The sequence below is a fragment of the Pleurodeles waltl genome, chromosome 2_2 (genome assembly GCF_031143425.1).
Source record: "Pleurodeles waltl isolate 20211129_DDA chromosome 2_2, aPleWal1.hap1.20221129, whole genome shotgun sequence".
Lineage (NCBI taxonomy): Eukaryota > Metazoa > Chordata > Amphibia > Caudata > Salamandridae > Pleurodeles > Pleurodeles waltl.
In genome coordinates, this window is record NC_090439.1 from 1,002,180,329 (window position 1) to 1,002,194,881 (window position 14,553).

The window sequence follows — 14,553 nt, forward strand, 5'->3', positions numbered from 1 at the left end:
GTAGTCAGGGGATTTATTTGCAGTATCATTGTAATCCTCTCTCTGGATAATTTCCTTGACCCCTTCTCAATTTGGTGTCCCAAATACTTGACTACCTTTTGCCAGTACTGCAATTTCAATTTTGACACTTTATGACCATACTTTCCCAAATGATTGAACAGGGCAATCTAGTCATACTTACCCTTGTCCCTTGTCTTGGATGCAATCCACAAATCATCAATGTATTTAACCAGAGTTGACTGTAAAGACAATTCAAATGACTTCAAATTCTTTTTCAAGATCTGATTAAACAAAGAAGGTGACTCTGTGTACCCTTGAGGAAGTCTACACCAGCAGTAGACTCAATCTCAGAACTTGAAACTAAAGAGAAATTGACTATCGTCATGAAGAGGCACAGAAAAGAAAGCTTGTGACAAATCAACCACTGTGAACCATTCTGCATAACATGGAATCTGAAACATTAGTACAGCTGGGTTGGGCACTACGGGACAACACTTGACCATTATGTCATTTATTTTTCTAAAATCCTGAACAATTCAGACCTTCCCACATGGCTTCTTCAAACCCATTATCGGTGAATTACATGGGCTGCTCAACACCTCCTTCAAAACTCCTTGCTTCACAAAATCTGCAATTATCTGAACCACTTTCTTTACAACATCTTGTTGCATATTGTACTATCGAAGCTGCGGGAACACTGCATTTTGCTTTCAGGTAACCTTAATCGGCTCCACTCTTTTGATCAAATCCACTTCTTTCCCTGTCAAATCCCACACGTTCTCTTGTATTGTTCCCTGCAAATCAGAATGAAGCTCTCTCACTGTGAACATCGGGAAAAACTCAATCAAGGGGTACTCCTCATTTGTAGTTTCACACTCAGTTTCTGGGGCCGGGTCTTCCTCATGGTCACTATTTGTCTGAATCTCAATTCCATCGGTTGAACAAGTTATCAGACACCTTGTTTTACACAGCAAGTCCCTTCCCAGTAGGGATACCAGACTCGAATTGCAAACTACAAATTTATCCAGTACCTGGAAATTGCCAATCTCAACTTGCACTGGATTTGTAATTGGGTTTGTCAAATACTGATTTGCTACTCTCACAACTTGAACTGTTCGACCTGAAAAGGGCAAATTTGGAACTTCTGCATTTCTCACTATAAAGAGTGTAGCTCCAGTATCTACAGAGAAATAACCCATCACCTTTCAATTCAATTCAATTCAATGTTATTTTATTTATGATTTGGAACTCAACTGAGGTCCACATAAAAAAAAAGAGAACAACAAAAAAAAAGAGTTTATACTACAAGCAAACAAAAAATAATATTTACCCTTTACATCTAGCTAAAAACCATATAAAAGTTTATAGTATAGATAAACAGAAAGTCAGAATTACTATTTATACTTTACATCCAATCGAGTACAAAGAATTAAAATTAAATGATAAATACAATAAAATGTTACATCGAAATCCTATGGCATGGGTGCCTGCTTTGTATAGACACACTCAATGAAGCACCAATTCGAAAGAGGTAGGAATACCGGACAGTCGGAAGACAGAACTGCGTTAACCTTAATGTTAGTGGTATGTACCTGTGCAAAAACAGCATTTTCACGATCCAATCTCGCGCTCTATCAAAAGGGGCCTGCTATCTGCTGTCCCACATGTTAGATCATAGTAATATTATTATTATTATGGACAAGTTAAAAACAATGATCCTATTATTTAAACAAGCCACCTGACTTGCCATGTGGCAAGAATTTCTTAAAATAGGTTTAAAATACATTTGAAAAAATGTAATATTTTAAAACAGAATCTTTCGTTCAGAGGATCATACAAGGCTTGGAGAAACTCAGGCACTGACAGCAAAGAGAGCTGAAGACAGATTTGTTTTAACCATTTACGCCGAAATGGGACAAGAGAAGGGCAGTCAAATAATAGTCATGAGATTCTGCCAGACAACAGCAGCACTCCTTTGTGATACCATACCATTTTGCTAATAGTGTGTTCAAAGGGAGCAATCCCTGTCGAAGCAGCGTCCAAAAGCGCCTAACGCTATGAGGGATGTTCCAAATGAGGTACGGTTGTGGTTTTTTTATTACTAGAGTGTTAACTATATTCGCAAAGGAGCTTCTTTTTTTACAGCTCTCCAAGTCTTGGCAGAAGCTCAAGGTCCACGCTGCATTCTTCAAAATCGCCCTCAAATGCAATGGTGAAAGTTTGAAAACTTGGCTACAATCCAGCTCCAACCTTTCCAGAGCAATGGAAAAATTCTTACAAATGACGAATTTGGCCTTGCTGTTATCTAAAAAGAGCTCTTTCTTTAATAGTGATCTTATAGTGTTTTCTTCACTCTTTACAATTGAGGAGGCCAATCGTATAACCCCCGCTAATCCTTGAGCATACGCACTTCTAAGCCCCATTTCCACCCTCAGAGCCGCCACTGAGGCTGCTGTGTTAACAGATAATAATTTTCTGAGAATTTTACCCTCCACTTGATTTAGGAACCCCCATTTGGAGATGTCTCTGAGTTCCAACCCATATAACAGGGATGCAGGAATTTTAACTCAATAAGCTGATAAAAGGTAAGGGAAGTGCCTTCTCCCTGTAGCTGTATATAGTACCCCCAGACCTCTTGCCTGGCCTTCGGCCTTTGTTTTATTAGAGGTGATGTGGGCAACATCGCTAAGGTTCCCGCTCACGATTTTCCCTAAAAAGGAATAAGAGTTTACGATTTCAAGATTTTGGTTGCCCAATATCCAACGATAATTGGGGAAAGTCGTCTTTTTTTGTACCCAAGAGACAGAGAACCTTGCTTTTGGATACATTGATCTTCAGATAATGTGAGTCAGAATATTTTGACAAACGCTGCAAATGATTCTGAAGGCCTTTAGAGGTTAAATCAAAAATTAAGATGTCGTCAGCGAATAACAGGCAGCAAATTGGGCGCCCACCCACTAGCGGGGGAAAACCCTTACCCTTAGACAAAAAGGAGGGGAGATCAGAAATATAGAGGGAAAAGAGCAGGGGAGCCAGTAGACAACCCTGTTTTAACCCGTTAGATGTAAAAATCTTATGGGATAAACCTCTATCGCCCCCCAGGAGAATTCTACACCAGGTACTGGAGTGGAAAGCTATTATTAACTCCAGGAGGGGTAAAGGTATCCCCAGGCTGCATAGCTTAGCACATAAAAGATCTCTATCTACTTTATCGAAGGCCGTGGAGAAGTCTATGAAGGGGGCATAGACAACCCCACCTCTCAGTTTTACCTATTTTTCTGTAATAGTTTGAAGCACTATGATGTTATCTAGGGTGCAATGATTGCGCCTGAATCAAGATTGCTCCAAGGGGATGATGCTATTCTCCTCTGCCCAGGACATTAATCTAGAGAGCAGACATTTGGTTAAAAAAATTCCCACTGCATCAAAGAGGGCAATCTGACGATAATTACCAGGACAGGATCGGTTGCCCTTTTTATATAAGGGTACAATTATGCTACCAACCCACGAGGGAGGAATACATCTAGAGAGGAAACATCTTCTAAAGACCACATATAAGACCTTAGACCAAGAACGCCTGTCCTGTTTTATAACTGATAAAGGAAGTTCGTCTGGCCCCATTGCAGCAGAAGAGTGCATCTCACCAATAGCACAGTCAATCTCTTTTATTGACGGGGGAAGAAGACTGAAAATTCCTGGAATTTCTGTGAACCGAAATGATGCAACCCCATTAGAGGCAAACAGGGAGGAGATGGATTCTGACCAGCAGGCTTCGGTGATTGCAGAAGAGGGGGGACGGATTCTTGACCCACAACCTTCACCCACTAATGCCCAAAAACGCCTTGCCTGGCCCTTTATTGCGGCTTCCCGGAGCTGGATCCAGAGCCTGTCCCCCGCTTCTTTTGCAAGGCGCGTCTTCAGCCGCTTCTTTCTCCTTTTTAATATAACAACCCTGATTTTCCTTTCCTCTGAGAAAACTAAATACTGGGCCCTAACCAAGTTATTTATTTCTCTATTTAAGTCAAGCAATACACCGGGGATAGTTTTCTGGGCTACTTTATGCCCCCCAGACAAGTTGTTAGTCACCAATTGCTTCAGGAGATCAGAAATGTTTTGCAGCTCCATACCCTCCCAACTAATAAGATTAGCAACCACTGGTGCTAAAATGGCAGAAACACCAGCAATCCTCGTAAAATTCCACTGGGTCCTCCCAGTCTTATTAGAAAAACTCTGGGCAAACCCACCGGATTTCCAAGAGTCTAGCGACAATATGGAGGTTTCTAAGGTGATAAAAAAGCAAGTTATGGTCGCTATAGGGGGTACTTATTATCCTAAGATCTTACAATAGACCGAATGAGGAGTAACCAAGTACTAAATAATCTAAAATGGCCATTGCCCCCGGAGAAATATGCGTGAAAGAGGTGGGGGAATCCAAAGTGGACCTGCCATTAGCAATAATACAGTCATTTTTTTTAAGAAGACTAAGGAGAAGTTTACCCCTTTTGTTTTAATTTGAGGGGGAAAAACACTTTCTGGGATACGCAGCGCTGTTTCTCTCTCTACATTGCGCATTTGACTTAGGGTAAAGTTAGACATTTTGCAATTTAGATCTCCCTTTAGTGCTATCAGTGGAGGGAACTCGGTATCTAAGGCATCCTCTATAAAGGCAAAGGCCCTTTCTAACAGAGAATCATACACGGGCTCTGGGGGCACATACGCATTAATTAATAGCAGAGAAGTAGAACCCTGCGAGGTATTATGCAATCGAATCGTAAGAGCCAAGAAGAGGTTGCTGGGGTCTTTATAGCAAGAATAATCCCATTTGAGAGTGTTGGACAATAAACAAGCTACCCCCCCTTTAAGATGTCCCCTTTGAGACAAAGAGGCCTTACAGTCAACTACAAAGTAATTATCACACAATAAGTCCGTGTCTACCCAAGTCTCCTGAAGACAAATTAAATCTGGTTTGAGTGTGCTGACTTAAGATAGCTTTTCCCTGCTAAATTTTACCCTGGCTACATTCCAGGAAATTATTTTTTAACCACTATTAGGAAGAAGGCTGGAGTGGGTCCCTGGGTCCCCGTTCATGCGCCAGGGCTCCCGGGAGCCAACCCCAATCTTCCAGGGCAGAGGTGGCTAGAAGATTCGGAGCGTGTTGTGTCTCCCGCAGTAACATCTGCCTATCCTTCCCTATTAGGGACACTTTGAGAGCCTGTAGATCTACTCTAGATCTGTATATGGTGAAATCAGTGTCTTTAAAGTGGACGGGGGGATGGGGCCTCTCGGAGCTCTTAGTCACAAACTTTTCCCCTCCGAGAGCAGTGTGGGACGAGAATGGAAATACATCAATCCCCCGACACTGCAAAAGGTCAGCGTGAAAGAGGACCAGGTTCGCTGAGCGCAAAGAGCGGAAGGCGACCCTAGCCTTGAAACCACCGCCGACCATCCGTAGGGAGACAAGATCAATATCATTGCTGGAGATGTGATTCAAAAAACTAGATTCAGAAAAGCATCTTAACAAGGTAGACCTATTTAAAATTAAATCAGGATCAAAAATGGGGAAAAAATCAATAAATCTGGTAATCCGTATTACAGCCTGTTGAAGGCGCTCCTTCTCTGGGCAAAAAAATTGAGGATTCAGTAGAAATGGTCTCCCGTCTGGGGGGCTGAAATGGAGAGGCGGTTGGATTCAAGACTGAAAAGGTAGAGAGATCAGTTAAATGCATGCTTACAAGTCCCCTTTTAGTAAAATTGGGCCTACACGGAGAGGGCATACTAGTCTGCTTCGCATGTGGCTCTATATGAGTTAGAGGAGAGATTGTCCCATCAGTTATTGCTTCGGGGAACAGTACATCCCTTCTTTTTTTCCTGCTGATTCGTCGATTTGGTTTCTTTAATCTCTTCGATTTTTTCCCACCTTTGGCGATAGTTCCCCTCTTAAGGTCTTCTACTGGGGGTAACGGCAGAGGGGAAATTGTGGGCACATTTTTTTGGTTGACTGCTCTTTCAATGATGGGGAACACCTTCGTAGGGGACTGGAGGCATTGTACCAGGTGATTGCCCTTCAGAGTGGGAGAATCAAAAATAAATCGAATTAAGTCTACAGGACTAACCGGTGGTGACTTTAGATCACTAGGACGGAAGCCTTGGGAACTTGCCACTTGAGTACCCACGTCCTTGCACATGAGCACATTTTGGGGTGCCCTGAGGGAAGTCCGGGAAGCCCTCTGGGTGACAAAAGATTGTAAAGGGGTAACGTTAGTCTTAATAAGGTCAGGAGATACAGCCTCCTTTTTATCTTTAGTCATCTCTGCTAAAATTGCAGTTACGGAGTTGAGGATACAATCTGAGCCCCCTACGAATTTCTCCAAAAGCTTTAAGATAGAAGAAAGGAGGTTTTCTAAATTGACCTATCACCTTTCCTCTCACATAGGGTCCTCTCTGATCTACTTCTAGAGAAGTCGCAAGCACACATGGCTCCTCATCGGAACTATCGCTCATCCATTCACCATTTATTTCATTCTCACTGTGTAACCGGCATTGGTGCACTGCATTACTATTTCTGTCTTGTCTCTGATCTGTGATCTCTTGAGAAAGCATCATCTGTTGCTGCTCCATCGGGGCTTGAGGTATCTGCATTTGCTGTCTAGGTACCATGGGAACCTGCTGCTGCATCGGCTGTAACTGTGATACTACTGCACGGGGCAATTGCACCTGTTGCATTAGCTGAACATTATGGGGGTTATTACAACTTTGGAGGAGGTGTTAATCCGTCCCAAATGTGACGGATATACCACCAGCCGTATTACGAGTTCCATAGGATATAATGGACTTGTAAAACAGCTGGTGGTATAACCGTCACTTTACCGTCACTTTTGGGACGGATTAACACCTCCTCCAAAGTTGTAATAACCCCCTATGTATTTGATTCACATTATTCTGAAGATTTGGATTTGGACCTCTCATTCTTGGTCCTCTCACATTTTGAAATGTATTGACGTTGTTACCCTGCTGAACAATACTCTCTCGTACCACCATTGGACACTCCCACATCCAGTGACCCACGGCTCCGCAATGTGACACGGCAATAGCTTCTTCATTTCCAGCACATCATTTTGAATTCCAACAGTATTCAAATTCAGATAACAATTCATATTGCCTCCACGACCTCTACCTCTCATCTGAGGCTGAAACATGACATTTCCCTGCTGCTGTGGTATCTGTTGCATGAAATTTCCCTGCACTCCTGTTTGAGCTGCCTTAATCTGCATCACCACTGCCTTCTCTTTTAACTTTTTCTGCTTCAACTCAATCTCATCACTACAGTATTTCACATACTGCAACACCTCATCAATCGGCTTCACTTGCCAGCAAATCAAATGACTCTTAATCATCTGACCTATCTCAGGTCTCAGTCCTTCCACAAACCTAAACACAAAATGCAGCATGTCTTTCTGCACAATCACTTCTTTGCCACTGTACTCCTTGAACGCCTTCAACAATCTCTCATAGTAAGCATGTATCGAATTCTTCACATCCTGTACTGTCCTGTCAATTCTCTGCCAATCAATATCTTTGGGCAAAATCCTTGTCTTCAGGAACTCTATGACCTGATAGTAATATTTCATTACCTCAGGAGATGGTGTACCTGTACTCTTATCTCTCTCTGGTTTACTTGTTGGCCAATCTCCAGCTCTCTTACACTCAACACACAAATCAGCTGGAATCACCATCTCCAGTAATGTGTTCAAGTCTTCCCACAAACATTTTGCAAGTTTCGCAAACCTATCTGTCTACTGATACCACCCTACTGGCAACTCTCTCAATTTTGGATAATCATTCGTAAATGATAGAATATCACTCCTACTCCAAGGAACGTGATCAAAATTTCCCCCTGGGATTTCTCTCATTGGTAAGATCTTTACCGGATCCTTGTCCTGTTGTACAATTTTGGTCACTTCTAAAGACAATTGTTTCTTTTTTGTCTCTTTTCTTCACCCATCTGCCTTCCCACTTTTCTAATGCTCCCCAAACCTGGGCACTCTGCAGTAATTCCTTAAGGTACGGTTTCATTTGGGCTGAACTCATGTGTTCAAAATCTATTGCCTCAAAATCCAATCTATAACTCCTCTTCTAATACTTCATTTTCTCGATTTCTATGCCATGCTTTTCTGCCAAATCTGATAATCTCTGATGTACTTTGCTCACCTTTCTTGTGATTCTCGGGGCATAAGTATCTCAACTCCCGCTTCTGTGTAAGCCCTAATCTATTCGCCCCCATTTTTCTATCGACCAGTTCACCTGTTTCCATGCTCAATCTGACACAATTGATCTGCTCTTCTCCCTTGGAAGCATTCTGTGGGGTATTCAGCTTGTCTGGTCGTTCAGTCAACTGCTGAGCTGTCAATCCTTGTAACGAAATGTTACTCGCGTTCACCGGTGGCGCCTGTGGTACCACTGCATTTGATGTCTGCGGTGTCAATAACTTCAGGATCTGACCTGCACTAGGTCCATTCACAGTATCTGGAAGTGCAATGAGTGGACTAAGATCCAACAATGATCTCGACCCATCAGAAGTCTGACCCATAGATGAGACTACCTGCACTTGTTCATCTGGTCCCCTCCTCATTAGACTCTGAGACATCGCTCCCTGTTCATTCATAATTGGTTTCTTCTGTGCAAATAATGGTACAGCTGGACCAACAGTAATCGGCAGCGATATTGCATCTGGGGCTGCTCTGGCACCTGAACATTGTGGGAGAGTAACTCCTATATTCTGATTCATCACCAGAGTCAAGTCTGACTGTGTCCCTGTCATTAGTGTAAATCTCAGATTCCCCTGCGGCTGTACCTGGGGCAAAAAAATCAGAGTTGGCTCAGTCTAAACCAACAGTGGTCTTGGAACCACTTGCTCCGTAGGCACCTCTAAGTTCGGACTCGTCTCTAAGACAGGTACAGGACAGATTCTCTGTATGGGTGGAAGATGCATCTGTGCATGAACTACTGGAGTAGTCAACACACTAGGACTACCTTGAACCACATCCTGTATCTGGCTAGTATTAACCTGTACTTTAGGTCACTGTTTCTATGGCCTGTGCTTGGGTTGTTGCGTCAACACTAATACTCGGACCATTGTCATGCACCGCATACGGTCATAGTCGATCTCTCAGTATCTGTAACAAGATCCTCAGTGTCAGAGTCCTCCTCTACTATGTAAGACTTTCTCACTTCCTTACTCTCAGACGGACCTTTATTAGACTTTCTAGTTGCTTTCTTTCCTTCTGTCTCATCTTCCTGCGGAATTGCTGGAAACAACTTAACTCCCTGCAGTGCCTCTGCTCTCCACCTTTTCTGCTCCCAGTCCCATTTAGCCTCCGCTAAGGACTTCTCTATCTTTCTTACTCTCCTCTTGAATTTCAATTGCTGTTGTTATCTAGCTACCAGCTCACAAACTGTGAATGCCTCAAACTGTGCTGTTCTTGGCAGAGGCTTCAATTCATATAGCGCCATCTGCAATTCATCTAAAATCCTCAAATTGAACGTCCCATTCTCAGGAAATGCTATGCTCCCATTTTTCTCTGTCAACTTGCACCACTGTTTTAACCAAAGACATGGAGCGTCACCTCGCTCCTCCATTACAATGTAAGCCGGTGTATAGCCGGTGTATTCTCTGGCAGAGTAAGCTCTCCTACATTCGCTCTAATGTAAATATCTCCCTTTAGGGCACTCTTCAATGCCTTGAAAAATGTTATCTTTTCTACCCTTTTATGTATTCAAAATTAAATCAGGAAATGTCTTTTACTCCCACGTTCTCATCCAATTGCCTCTCACGGATGGCTGCCAATCCCTGCGCGACCCTTCTCACTAACTAACCTATCCCAGCATGGCTCCAATAACGTCACACTCACACGCATTGCGGCTGACAAAGTCTTGCGATTCGTCATCCTAAACTCCGATTCTCACAAAACGAGTGCAAAATATTGCGAGTACTAATCAAAAAACAAAAAAACAAAAACTGATCTGCTGGTTTACTACAGGAAGGTAACACAATTGCTTCAGAGACCTTACGGATTTTCACTGATGGCCTTCTCGCTCATACAGCTATTCCTCTTTCTCAGTCTTCCAGATTTGCAAGTAAAATTCGACCCTCAAATTTTACTCTCAACTGATCAATGGGTCTGTCCTGGTGCACACAGGACTCGCCAAATCTCAGTCAAAATTTCCTCTTGCCCAATTTAACTTACACACTGACCCGATCGACCTACTAAACCAGACAGATTACAATATATAACTAAGTGTCTCATACACTTTTCAATATACTCCGGAGTCTTAGACTACACAAGGTCCGTACATCAACAACCACATGGATAATTTTTGGGCACAAAGCACCACACACATATGAAGTTCAACGACTTCTCTATTCTCATACTGCGGAGTATGAACACTCCTACTAAAACTTCATCTGGAGTACGCAAACTCCCTAAGTTCTCCCATACGTCACAATTCACCTGTGATTTGCATAAGCAGTGCAAGCTCAACCTATCTCTCTCACTCTATCACTAGAATGCTGAGAACATACCTAAAACTACTAGTAGGATCTGGGAAAGTCATTTCTGGGCTTAAGGGAACATAATTTTCTCTACAAATGCCATTTTCGAAAAACAAAATCCAAATCTCAATAACACTGAACTCCTAACCTGCTCCAAACACTCACGGCAAGCTCCTAAAGAGACTAACCATCAGTCTGCTACCATAGCTGTTAGCACGTCGGTCCTTAATAAGTAAACTTACAAGGGGACACGTATAGGTTGATTAACCTTTTGACTCGCTTAGGATGTTCTTACCATGATTCCAGAGCAGAAATACAATGATCAATACACAATAATCAATCATTAGGCAAATCAATAATCAATGGAGTCAGTAAAATTCACACACCATGACTTTTCAGCCATGAATAACAACACCTTGTTTTAATGTTTAGTAAGTTTATTTCCCTATTATTAACAATACTCGTCATGTAGTTTACTCTCCCAATCAAAATCAAATGACAACTAATAGTATTTGTTAGCCGAAAGACACAAGTAACATGATCTAATCATAGCTTGACTCAAAATGCATTCTAAAACAGCAGCACAAATCATTAGTAAAACCAATTTTAATATTATTACGACATCCATAGAGTTCAGCAAAATAGTTTGTCAGTCATCATGTGAATAGCCTCAACTAACCCAGATTAGCATCAGTATGTGGGGCTTCATGCAAAAACAGTTTAGAATACAAATTTGGAAAATATCTACCTAAGGAAACTATTAAAACAGCGCAGTTGGTACCTAGAAAGGAAAGGCATAAAAATGCAATTCAGTCACTTTGTCATATCTACCTATTCACGGTATGGGTCAGCAAGCAGAATCAGTCTTTGTTATCAGATCGTCAATCGATCAGCAATGCATCAGGCTCTCAGTCAGAGAGTATGAGCCCAGTGACAGAATCTCAAGTCTCTTCTTAAGTCAGTATCGCATCTCATAATGAGGTAAAATCAAATCGAATCTGTCTGTGTTCTCCTCTGTCACGTTGCTATATCAAAGTCACCCAAACTATATCTAATTTCCAATTGGTCAATTAATCATACGTTATTACTCTGACCAATGATTTTCATATACCAAATCTATAAATTCTAGTATTTCATACTTGACATGTCGTTGATTGGTCCGCTTTACGATGTTCTCATCATCCGGCTCATCAGGTATCAAATTTGTTGCATCTTCGTCTCCAGTCAGTGTCTTCATTGTTCGCGACCTAGTAAAGAATCTCTTGCACTCTTTACACACATTCGTATCATTACGAGAGACCTCATCTCCTGTCCGTTGGTTCTGATAGAAAGTTTCTGCTAAGCGTTTTAACAAGACAATGAGCATTTCACAGTTAGTTCACTTTGTCAGCTTTTTTCATTAACCGCAAAGAAATACAGCTTCTACATGAGGCCCGGCAAACTAGGCCAAAACACTTGCTAAGTTAAGGCCTACAATTAATAAGCAAGAGCATAATTCATAACCCTTCATATGACATATTACTACGTTAATCTAATACATTTTTAATATTTCAGATGTATTAATCATAAATTAGTACATTTCATGTACACTGGTGGTCAATCTCTGAGGTAACAATTTCAAATGTGCACATTATTTTTCTACGGTATTCATTTTTCTACATAAATCATTATTCAAAATATGTAAACATTCATAAAAAATTTCTAATTAAAACATCTGCTTCAGCACAGAAAAAAACCCTTTGTTATTGTCTTGTTCTAGATCCTACGGATTCAGTGAAGGTGCTGTAAATAAAACATGTCCCACCTCAACAGAATCTAGAGGGGAGGAAGAAAGAGCTGGGGATTCACTGTAGAGAGATCAAAAGTAGTGGACCCAGTCTTGCGGGAGGATTTTGGACTCAGGCCCATTTTTCTTTTTTTTGATACTATGGGAAATCATATGCTAAAAAGCTACCTGTTCCTGAACCAAACAGTGTACAAGATAGCATTCCAGATGTATATGTCCCAGGTTACCTTCATGTTCTTGTGGGAAGATTTATATGAGGCTCTCGCTGTCTGGATTTAGAGGGTAGAGCCTCCTTTTAGGGAATAAATTAGTTAGCATTAGGCAACCATACAGCCCTTGTTGTACCATGTGGCCTCTGTACCTAAGGGCAAGCGTTGGGGGGGGAGGTTTAGTAAACAAATGTGCCTCAGTCCCTCAAAATACTTGCCATGGTCATCCATAAAGTTGTGAGGTGCAAGCTCTGGTTCAGCTAAAATAAACAGTAAGGGTAGCAGGCACTGGTGTAATTGGACAGACACTCTTGTCATTGGCCAAGCACTCCCTCCTTACCTTCTTCCAATTGTTAGCGGTCATTAAGTCAGCACAAGGCAAACTTAGTTGTCTGGTTATCTTATCAAGATTACCTTGCATAGTAAGAGGCAAGGGAGAGTGGTCACTTTCTAACTGAGGCCAAACTTCCATGTCAACAAGGTTTTCCCAGGAATGTAAGACTACAAAAATATAGTCACCTGCTACATCCCTGAGGAGGGCTGAGGGTTTCAAAGCTCACATTGAAATCCCCACTCAGTATAACTCCAGTCTCCTTCTCAAGCTTTGAGATAGTATCATTCAGTAAGTGTAAGACGGGGGACTCAGATGACTTAGGAGCACTCCTACTGTAGATGTTGAAAACAAATAACTTTACCCTGTTCCAAGAGGAAAGGTCGAGCCCAAGTAGGTCAGAGAAATCAATTGGTAGCTTCTTCACCTGGCAGTCCAATGAGATGTTAAACCAAATGGCAAGACCCCCCTGAAGGTCTTCGAGCTTGGGCCTTGCGAGCTGGAACATGGAAAATTTTGTTCCATTGCTTATAGCAAGGGACAATACCCCATGTTTCTTGGAATATGATAATGTCCCCCCATCAACCATCCCTCCCTAGTCTTCTTGGATGATCTTGCTCCGGAACCCAGCGATGCACCAAGAGTCTAATGTGAAATTATTACTAGCATTGGACCAAGGAGTGCCCAGATTTAACCTGGGGTTAAAATAATAGACTCACTATAAGAAAAACTCAGAAGAATTTCAACTGCGGGTACCCCCCCTACGGGGCTACTTGGTTGTAACTGGGTGGATTGAGACAATGGTTTGGTGCTAAACGTAATGGTGGGGCAAGAAATTAATGTAGGAGGCTGGCCCTCTATGAAGTGCGTAACGCTAGGCATACTGTGTAGGGGTCCAGGCAACCACACGGTTAGAGAGATAAAAACTAGATCACCTATTGGTCTAATTTTTAAGGTAGCTTGGTCAAGCAGTTAGCCCAATCTTGGAGAAGTGCAAAGCATTTGTTGTACTCACAGTATCAATCATGCAACTTACACGTTCGAAGGAATAACTCAAGACCAAATTATAAAAGTTCTTCAGATTTTTATATAATTGTTAAGACCAAGATTATCAAAATTAGTTAAGTAGTTTTCGAGATATGGTTTTTTGAAGTTTAATAAAAAAAGGATTTTTGTGCGTAATTATGCACCATTGGAATCAATGGAAAATCACCTTTAAAAATACATATAAAATAATACTGTTGCTTTACCAAGTTCTTCTTTTGCAGGTTAGTTGAGGTCATTGGTGGGCACACTGTGCCAGCTGGAGAAGTTTGGGCTGCTCCTGGTTCAGGAGGGAGAGTGATGAAAAATCTCTGGAGCTGGTGCAGGGCCACTGAGGGGAACCACTTGGAAAAGGTCTGTGCAGGTAAATTTAGAGGTGGTGCTCTGGGGTCCCCTTGGAGTGTTTAGGTCGCAAGGCATGAGGGACCCTTAGGGCACAGCAGGTTCTTGGTTGCAGGACACAGGGCAGCCAGGTGCAGAGAAAATTGATGAGCCACGAGCTGTGCGCAAAGATGCCCTTCTGGAGGTAGGTCACTTCAAGGGTCGTTTGCAGGACAACGGGGCCACTCTGGCTGGGGCTATTTTAATCTAAGATGGAGGAAAATGAAATGGACTGTCCACCTCGCAGGCAGCA